Raw genomic sequence first — 10,694 nt, 5'->3', positions numbered from 1 at the left:
CACTTTACAGTCAGTATAGTAACATACGCGGCACTTTACAGTCAGTATAGTAACGCACGCTGCACTTTACAGTCAGTATAGTAACACATGCTGCACTTTACAGTCAGTATAGTAACGCACGCTGCACTTTACAGTCAGTATAGTAACACATGCTGCTCTTTAGAGTCAGTATAATAATGCACGCTGCACTTTACAGTCAGTATAGTAACACATGCTGCACTTTACAGTCAGTACAGTAACACATGCGGCACTTTACAGTCAGTACAGTAACACATGCGGCACTTTACAGTCAGTATAGTAACACATGCGGCACTTTACAGTCAGTATAGTAACACATGCGGCACTTTACAGTCAGTATAGTAACGCACGCTGCACTTTACAGTCAGTATAGTAACACATGCGGCACTTTACAGTCAGTATAGTAACATATGCGGCACTTTACAGTCAGTATAGTAACACATGCGGCACTTTACAGTCAGTATAGTAACACATGCGGCACTTTACAGTCAGTATAGTAACGCACGCTGCACTTTACAGTCAGTATAGTAACACATGCGGCACTTTACAGTCAGTATAGTAACACATGCAGCATTTTACAGTCAGTATAGTAACACACGCTGAACTTTACAGTCAGTATAGTAACACATGCTGCTCTTTACAGTCAGTATAGTAACGCATGCTGCACTTTACATTCAGTATAGTAACGCACACTGCACTTTACAGTCAGTATAGTAACACATGCAGCACTTTACAGTCAGTATAGTAACACATGCGGCACTTTACAGTCAGTATAGTAACACATGCAGCACTTTACATTCAGTATAGTAACACATGCGGCACTTTACAGTCAGTATAGTAACATACGCGGCACTTTACAGTCAGTATAGTAACGCACGCTGCACTTTACAGTCAGTATAGAAACGCACGCTGCACTTTACAGTCAGTATAGTAACGCACGCTGCACTTTACAGTCAGTATAGTAACGCACGCTGCACTTTACAGTCAGTATAGTAACACACGCTGCTCTTTACAGTCAGTACAGTAACACATGCGGCACTTTACAGTCAGTATAGTAACACATGCGGCAATTTACAGTCAGTATAGTAACACATGCGGCACTTTACAGTCAGTATAGTAACGCACGCTGCACTTTACAGTCAGTATAGTAACACATGCTGCACTTTACAGTCAGTATAGTAACACCTGATGCACTTTACAGTCAGTATAGTAACACATGCGGCACTTTACAGTCAGTATAGTAACACATGTCAATATAGTAACGCACGCTGCACTTTACAGTCAGTATAGTAACACATGCTGCACTTTACAGTCAGTATAGTAACGCACGCTGCACTTTACAGTCAGTATAGTAACAAATGCTGCACTTTACAGTCAGTATAGTAACACATGCGGCACTTTACAGTCAGTATAGTAACACGTGCTGCTCTTTACAGTCAGTATAGTAACGCACGCTGCTCTTTACAGTCAGTATAGTAATGCAAGCTGCACTTTACAGTCAGTATAGTAACACACGCTGCACTTTACAGTCAGTATAGTAATGTACGCTGCACTTTACAGTCAGTCTAGTAACGCACGCTGCACTTTACAGTCAGTATGGTAACACATGCTGCACTTTACAGTCAGTATAGTAACACATGCGGCACTTTACAGTCAGTATAGTAACGCACGCTGCACTTTACAGTCAGTATAGTAACACATGCTGCACTTTACAGTCAGTATAGTAACACATGCGGCACTTTACAGTCAGTATAGTAACACATGCTGCTCTTTACAGTCAGTATAGTAACGCATGCTGCACTTTACATTCAGTATAGTAACACACACTGCACTTTACAGTCAGTATAGTAACACATGCAGCACTTTACAGTCAGTATAGTAACACATGCGGCACTTTACAGTCAGTATAGTAACACATGCGGCACTTTACAGTCAGTATAGTAACACATGCGGCACTTTACAGTCAGTATAGTAACGCACGCTGCACTTTACAGTCAGTATAGTAACACACGCTGCTCTTTACAGTCAGTATAGTAACGCACGCTGCACTTTACAGTCAGTATAGTAACACATGCGGCTCTTTACAGTCAGTATAGTAACATATGCGGCACTTTACAGTCAGTATAGTAACGCACGCTGCACTTTACAGTCAGTCTAGTAACGCACGCTACACATTACAATCAGTATAGTAACGCACGCTGCACTTTACAGTCAGTATAGTAACGCACGCTGCACTTTACAGTCAGTATATTAACACATGCGGCACTTTACAGTCAGTATAGTAACATACGCGGCACTTTACAGTCAGTATAGTAACGCACGCTGCACTTTACAGTCAGTATAGTAACACATGCGGCACTTTACAGTCAGTATAGTAACACATGCTGCACTTTACAGTCAGTATAGTAACACATGCGGCACTTTACAGTCAGTATAGTAACACATGCGGCACTTTACAGTCAGTATAGTAACGCACGCTGCACTTTACAGTCAGTATAGTAACACATGCTGCACTTTAAAGTCAGTATAGTAACACATGCGGCACTTTACAGTCAGTATAGTAACACATGCGGCACTTTACAGTCAGTATAGTAACACATGCTGCACTTTACAGTCAGTATAGTAACACATGCGGCACTTTACAGTCAGTATAGTAACACACGCTGCTCTTTACAGTCAGTATAGTAACACATGCTGCTCTTTACAGTCAGTATAGTAAAGCATGCTGCTCTTTACAGTCAGTATAGTAACACATGCGGCACTTTACAGTCAGTATAGTAACGCACGCTGCACTTTACAGTCAGTATAGTAAAGCATGCTGCTCTTTACAGTCAGTATAGTAACACACGCTGCACTTTACAGTCAGTATAGTAACGCACGCTGCACTTTACAGTCAGTATAGTAACACATGCGGCACTTTACAGTCAGTATAGTAACACATGCGGCACTTTACAGTCAGTATAGTAACACATGCGGCACTTTACAGTCAGTATAGTAACACATGCGGCACTTTACAGTCAGTATAGTAACACATGCGGCACTTTACAGTCAGTATAGTAACACATGCAGCACTTTACAGTCAGTATAGTAACACATGCGGCACTTTACAGTCAGTATAGTAACACATCCGGCACTTTACAGTCAGTATAGTAACACATGCGGCACTTTACAGTCAGTATAGTAATGCACGCTGCACATTACAGTCAGTATAGTAACGCACGCTGCACTTTACAGTCAGTATAGTAACGCATGCGGCACTTTACAGTCAGTATAGTAACACATGCGGCACTTTACAGTCAGTATAGTAACACATGCAGCACTTTACAGTCAGTATAGTAACACATGCTGCTCTTTACAGTCAGTATAGTAAAGCATGCTGCTCTTTACAGTCAGTATAGTAAAGCATGCTGCTCTTTACGGTCAGTATAGTAACACACGCTGCACTTTACAGTCAGTATAGTAATGCACGCTGCACTTTACAGTCAGTATAGTAACACATGCGGCACTTTACAGTCAGTATAGTAACACATGCGGCACTTTACAGTCAGTATAGTAACACATGCGGCACTTTACAGTCAGTATAGTAACACATGCGGCACTTTACAGTCAGTATAGTAATGCACGCTGCACTTTACAGTCAGTATAGTAACGCACGCTGCACTTTACAGTCAGTATAGTAAAGCATGCTGCTCTTTACAGTCAGTATAGTAATGCACGCTGCACTTTACAGTCAGTATAGTAACACATGCGGCACTTTACAGTCAGTATAGTAACACATGCGGCACTTTACAGTCAGTATAGTAACACATGCGGCACTTTACAGTCAGTATAGTAACACATGCTGCTCTTTACAGTCAGTATAGTAAAGCATGCTGCTCTTTACAGTCAGTATAGTAACACACGCTGCACTTTACAGTCAGTATAGTAACACATGCTGCACTTTACAGTCAGTATAGTAACACATGCGGCACTTTACAGTCAGTATAGTAACACATGCGGCACTTTACAGTCAGTATAGTAACACATGCTGCTCTTTACAGTCAGTATAGTAACGCATGCTGCACTTTACATTCAGTATAGTAACGCACACTGCACTTTACAGTCAGTATAGTAACACATGCAGCACTTTACAGTCAGTATAGTAACACATGCGGCACTTTACAGTCAGTATAGTAACACATGCAGCACTTTACATTCAGTATAGTAACACATGCGGCACTTTACAGTCAGTATAGTAACATACGCGGCACTTTACAGTCAGTATAGTAACGCACGCTGCACTTTACAGTCAGTATAGAAACGCACGCTGCACTTTACAGTCAGTATAGTAACGCACGCTGCACTTTACAGTCAGTATAGTAACGCACGCTGCACTTTACAGTCAGTATAGTAACACACGCTGCTCTTTACAGTCAGTACAGTAACACATGCGGCACTTTACAGTCAGTATAGTAACACATGCGGCAATTTACAGTCAGTATAGTAACACATGCGGCACTTTACAGTCAGTATAGTAACGCACGCTGCACTTTACAGTCAGTATAGTAACACATGCTGCACTTTACAGTCAGTATAGTAACACCTGATGCACTTTACAGTCAGTATAGTAACACATGCGGCACTTTACAGTCAGTATAGTAACACATGTCAATATAGTAACGCACGCTGCACTTTACAGTCAGTATAGTAACACATGCTGCACTTTACAGTCAGTATAGTAACGCACGCTGCACTTTACAGTCAGTATAGTAACAAATGCTGCACTTTACAGTCAGTATAGTAACACATGCGGCACTTTACAGTCAGTATAGTAACACATGCTGCTCTTTACAGTCAGTATAGTAACGCACGCTGCTCTTTACAGTCAGTATAGTAATGCAAGCTGCACTTTACAGTCAGTATAGTAACACACGCTGCACTTTACAGTCAGTATAGTAATGTACGCTGCACTTTACAGTCAGTCTAGTAACGCACGCTGCACTTTACAGTCAGTATGGTAACACATGCTGCACTTTACAGTCAGTATAGTAACACATGCGGCACTTTACAGTCAGTATAGTAACGCACGCTGCACTTTACAGTCAGTATAGTAACACATGCTGCACTTTACAGTCAGTATAGTAACACATGCGGCACTTTACAGTCAGTATAGTAACACATGCTGCTCTTTACAGTCAGTATAGTAACGCATGCTGCACTTTACATTCAGTATAGTAACACACACTGCACTTTACAGTCAGTATAGTAACACATGCAGCACTTTACAGTCAGTATAGTAACACATGCGGCACTTTACAGTCAGTATAGTAACACATGCGGCACTTTACAGTCAGTATAGTAACACATGCGGCACTTTACAGTCAGTATAGTAACGCACGCTGCACTTTACAGTCAGTATAGTAACACACGCTGCTCTTTACAGTCAGTATAGTAACGCACGCTGCACTTTACAGTCAGTATAGTAACACATGCGGCTCTTTACAGTCAGTATAGTAACATATGCGGCACTTTACAGTCAGTATAGTAACGCACGCTGCACTTTACAGTCAGTCTAGTAACGCACGCTACACATTACAATCAGTATAGTAACGCACGCTGCACTTTACAGTCAGTATAGTAACGCACGCTGCACTTTACAGTCAGTATATTAACACATGCGGCACTTTACAGTCAGTATAGTAACATACGCGGCACTTTACAGTCAGTATAGTAACGCACGCTGCACTTTACAGTCAGTATAGTAACACATGCGGCACTTTACAGTCAGTATAGTAACACATGCTGCACTTTACAGTCAGTATAGTAACACATGCGGCACTTTACAGTCAGTATAGTAACACATGCGGCACTTTACAGTCAGTATAGTAACGCACGCTGCACTTTACAGTCAGTATAGTAACACATGCTGCACTTTAAAGTCAGTATAGTAACACATGCGGCACTTTACAGTCAGTATAGTAACACATGCGGCACTTTACAGTCAGTATAGTAACACATGCTGCACTTTACAGTCAGTATAGTAACACATGCGGCACTTTACAGTCAGTATAGTAACACACGCTGCTCTTTACAGTCAGTATAGTAACACATGCTGCTCTTTACAGTCAGTATAGTAAAGCATGCTGCTCTTTACAGTCAGTATAGTAACACATGCGGCACTTTACAGTCAGTATAGTAACGCACGCTGCACTTTACAGTCAGTATAGTAAAGCATGCTGCTCTTTACAGTCAGTATAGTAACACACGCTGCACTTTACAGTCAGTATAGTAACGCACGCTGCACTTTACAGTCAGTATAGTAACACATGCGGCACTTTACAGTCAGTATAGTAACACATGCGGCACTTTACAGTCAGTATAGTAACACATGCGGCACTTTACAGTCAGTATAGTAACACATGCGGCACTTTACAGTCAGTATAGTAACACATGCGGCACTTTACAGTCAGTATAGTAACACATGCAGCACTTTACAGTCAGTATAGTAACACATGCGGCACTTTACAGTCAGTATAGTAACACATCCGGCACTTTACAGTCAGTATAGTAACACATGCGGCACTTTACAGTCAGTATAGTAATGCACGCTGCACATTACAGTCAGTATAGTAACGCACGCTGCACTTTACAGTCAGTATAGTAACGCATGCGGCACTTTACAGTCAGTATAGTAACACATGCGGCACTTTACAGTCAGTATAGTAACACATGCAGCACTTTACAGTCAGTATAGTAACACATGCTGCTCTTTACAGTCAGTATAGTAAAGCATGCTGCTCTTTACAGTCAGTATAGTAAAGCATGCTGCTCTTTACGGTCAGTATAGTAACACACGCTGCACTTTACAGTCAGTATAGTAATGCACGCTGCACTTTACAGTCAGTATAGTAACACATGCGGCACTTTACAGTCAGTATAGTAACACATGCGGCACTTTACAGTCAGTATAGTAACACATGCGGCACTTTACAGTCAGTATAGTAACACATGCGCCACTTTACAGTCAGTATAGTAATGCACGCTGCACTTTACAGTCAGTATAGTAACGCACGCTGCACTTTACAGTCAGTATAGTAAAGCATGCTGCTCTTTACAGTCAGTATAGTAACACACGCTGCACTTTACAGTCAGTATAGTAACGCACGCTGCACTTTACAGTCAGTATAGTAACACATGCGGCACTTTACAGTCAGTATAGTAACACATGCGGCACTTTACAGTCAGTATAGTAACACATGCGGCACTTTACAGTCAGTATAGTAATGCACGCTGCACTTTACAGTCAGTATAGTAACACATGCGGCACTTTACAGTCAGTATAGTAACACATGCGGCACTTTACAGTCAGTATAGTAACACATGCGGCACTTTACAGTCAGTATAGTAACACATGCTGCTCTTTACAGTCAGTATAGTAAAGCATGCTGCTCTTTACAGTCAGTATAGTAACACACGCTGCACTTTACAGTCAGTATAGTAACACATGCTGCACTTTACAGTCAGTATAGTAACACATGCGGCACTTTACAGTCAGTATAGTAACACATGCGGCACTTTACAGTCAGTATAGTAACACATGCGGCACTTTACAGTCAGTATAGTAATGCACGCTGCACTTTACAGCCAGTATAGTAACACATGCGGCACTTTACAGTCAGTATAGTAACATATGCTGCACTTTACAGTCAGTATAGTAATGCACGCTGCACTTTACAGCCAGTATAGTAACACATGCGGCACTTTACAGTCAGTATAGTAACACATGCGGCACTTTACAGTCAGTATAGTAACATATGCTGCACTTTACAGTCAGTATAGTAATGCACACTGCACTTTACAGTCAGTATAGTAACACATGCGGCACTTTACAGTCAGTATAGTAACACATGCGGCACTTTACAGTCAGTATAGTAATGCACGCTGCACTTTACAGCCAGTATAGTAACACATGCGGCCATTTACAGTCAGTATAGTAACACATGCTGCACTTTACAGTCAGTATAGTAACATATGCTGCACTTTACAGTCAGTATAGTAACACATGCTGCACTTTACAGTCAGTATAGTAACACATGCGGCACTTTACAGTCAGTATAGTAATGCACGCTGCACTTTACAGTCAGTATAGTAACGCACGCTGCACTTTACAGTCAGTATAGTAACGCATGCTGCACTTTACAGTCAGTATAGTAACGCCTGCTGCACTTTACAGTCAGTATAGTAACACATGCTGCACTTTACGGTCAGTATAGTAACACATGCTGCACTTTACAGTCAGTATAGTAACACATGCGGCACTTTACAGTCAGTATAGTAACGCCTGCTGCACTTTACAGTCAGTATAGTAACGCCTGCTGCACTTTACAGTCAGTATTGTAACACATGCGGCACTTTACAGTCAGTATAGTAACACATGCGGCACTTTACAGTCAGTATAGTAACACATGCGGCACTTTACAGTTAGTATAGTAACACACGCTGCACTTTACAGTCAGTATAGTAACACATGCGGCACTTTACAGTCAGTATAGTAGCACATGCTGCACTTCACAGTCAGTATAGTAACGCATGCTGCACTTTACAGTCAGTATAGTAACACATGTGGCACTTTACAGTCAGTATAGTAACGCACGCTGCACTTTACAGTCAGTATAGTAACACATGCGGCACTTTACAGTCAGTATAGTAACGCACGCTGCACTTTACAGTCAGTATAGTAACACATGCTGCACTTTACAGTCAGTATAGTAACACATGCGGCACTTTACAGTCAGTATAGTAACACACGCGGCACTTTACAGTCAGTATAGTAACACATGCGGCACTTTACAGTCAGTATAGTAACACATGCGGCACTTTACAGTCAGTATAGTAACACATGCGGCACTTTACAGTCAGTATAGTAATGCACGCTGCACTTTACAGCCAGTATAGTAACACATGCGGCACTTTACAGTCAGTATAGTAACACATGCGGCACTTTACAGTCAGTTTAGTAACACATGCGGCACTTTACAGTCAGTATAGTAACATATGCTGCACTTTACAGTCAGTATAGTAATGCACGCTGCACTTTACAGTCAGTATAGTAACACATGCGGCACTTTACAGTCAGTATAGTAACACATGCGGCACTTTACAGTCAGTATAGTAACACATGCGGCACTTTACAGTCAGTATAGTAATGCACGCTGCACTTTACAGCCAGTATAGTAACACATGCGGCACTTTACAGTCAGTATAGTAACACACGCTGCACTTTACAGTCAGTATAGTAACGCACGCTGCACTTTGCAGTCAGTATAGTAACACATGCGGCATTTTACAGTCAGTATAGTAATGCACGCTGCTCTTTACAGTCAGTATAGTAACGCACGCTGCACTTTACAGTCAGTATAGTAACATATGCTGCATTTTACAGTCAGTATAGTAATGCACGCTGCACTTTACAGCCAGTATAGTAACACATGCGGCACTTTACAGTCAGTATAGTAACACATGCTGCACTTTACAGTCAGTATAGTAACATATGCTGCACTTTACAGTCAGTATAGTAACACATGCTGCACTTTACAGTCAGTATAGTAACACATGCGGCACTTTACAGTCAGTATAGTAATGCACGCTGCACTTTACAGTCAGTATAGTAACGCACGCTGCACTTTACAGTCAGTATAGTAACACATGCTGCACTTTACAGTCAGTATAGTAACGCCTGCTGCACTTTACAGTCAGTATAGTAACGCCTGCTGCACTTTACAGTCAGTATAGTAACGCCTGCTGCACTTTACAGTCAGTATTGTAACACATGCGGCACTTTACAGTCAGTATAGTAACACATGCGGCACTTTACAGTCAGTATAGTAACACATGCGGCACTTTACAGTCAGTATAGTAACACACGCGGCACTTTACAGTCAGTATAGTAACACATGCGGCACTTTACAGTCAGTATAGTAGCACATGCTGCACTTCACAGTCAGTATAGTAACGCATGCTGCACTTTACAGTCAGTATAGTAACACATGTGGCACTTTACAGTCAGTATAGTAACACATGCGGCACTTTACAGTCAGTATAGTAACGCACGCTGCACTTTACAGTCAGTATAGTAACGCACGATGCACTTTACAGTCAGTATAGTAACACATGCTGCACTTTACAGTCAGTATAGTAACACATGCGGCACTTTACAGTCAGTATAGTAACACACGCGGCACTTTACAGTCAGTATAGTAACGCCAGCTGCACTTTTACAGTCAGTATAGTAACACACGCTGCTCTTTACAGTCAGTATAGTAACGCACGCTGCACTTTACAGTCAGTATAGTAACACATGTCAGTATAGTAACACATGCGGCACTTTACAGTCAGTATAGTAACACATGCGGCACTTTACAGTCAGTATAGTAACACATGCTGCACTTTACAGTCAGTATAGTAACACATGCGGCACTTTACAGTCAGTATAGTAACACATGCGGCTCTTTACAGTCAGTATTGTAACGCACGCTGCACTTTACAGTCAGTATAGTAACACATGCGGCACTTTACAGTCAGTATAGTAACACATGCTGCACTTTACAGTCAGTATAGTAACGCCTGCTGCACTTTACAGTCAGTATAGTAACACATGCTGCTCTTTACAGTCAGTATAGTAAAGCATGCTGCTCTTT

The sequence above is a fragment of the Rhinoderma darwinii genome, unplaced genomic scaffold (assembly GCF_050947455.1).
Source record: "Rhinoderma darwinii isolate aRhiDar2 unplaced genomic scaffold, aRhiDar2.hap1 Scaffold_115, whole genome shotgun sequence".
NCBI classification, from domain to species: Eukaryota; Metazoa; Chordata; class Amphibia; order Anura; family Rhinodermatidae; genus Rhinoderma; species Rhinoderma darwinii.
Note: the sequence above shows the minus strand (reverse complement) of the source record.